Consider the following 807-nt stretch of genomic DNA (forward strand, 5'->3'; position numbering starts at 1 on the left):
TCAACTCCTCGTCGGCGCGCAACAATGTCAACCCGTCTACGCAAAGGCCGACTGGCTTGGACACAGCGGCGCTTAATTTGCTCGAACGGAGAAGACACCATGGTCTCCGAGTGAGACGAGTAACTGCTCCGACGAGACGTCTGCTGGTGATTGTAGCGACGATGTTTACGATGATTTCGATTGAGGGTTGGGACAACTATACTGGTAGGGGTTGCGTTTCTTCAAGTTCTACGAGGAGACGATAGACGGACATGCACTAGTGGAGGTACGGGAGTCGCTCTTGTGGCTAGCATATGCATACGGAAGTTTGACCTCTACATCTCGAAGCCCTACAAGTGAAAAGAGTTGAATGGTTTTGTTATAGCCTACAGTACTACCTTTTTTTCTTTCGGGGATGCTTTTCACTCGACTAATCTAAATTGGGCATCAATCAAAATTTTGCTCCGTTGGATCATGCTAGGTGATTAGAGGAGCTCCTATTTCTAGGGGGCTGCTATGCCTCGCGTTCAGCGAGTCGAGTCTTATGACTCGCTGAAGCGCGCGCGACGATATGGGCCGGCCTAGTTCGCGGTAAGTATACTGCCTCGTTTTCTTTTCTTTTTTTCATGTTTTTATTTCTTTTTTGATTCCTTTTTTTGTTTTATTACCAATTTTAAATATTTTAAACATATATAATACAAAATTTTACTTCGCATAATATTTGAAAAAAATGTTAATCATGCTTTGAAAAAAGTTGAATGTGTATACAAAAAATGTCGATCATGTATTAAAAAATGATGAAATTTCTTGAAGATGTATATAAAAATG

The sequence above is a fragment of the Triticum aestivum genome, chromosome 4D, assembly GCF_018294505.1.
Source record: "Triticum aestivum cultivar Chinese Spring chromosome 4D, IWGSC CS RefSeq v2.1, whole genome shotgun sequence".
NCBI lineage: Eukaryota > Viridiplantae > Streptophyta > Magnoliopsida > Poales > Poaceae > Triticum > Triticum aestivum.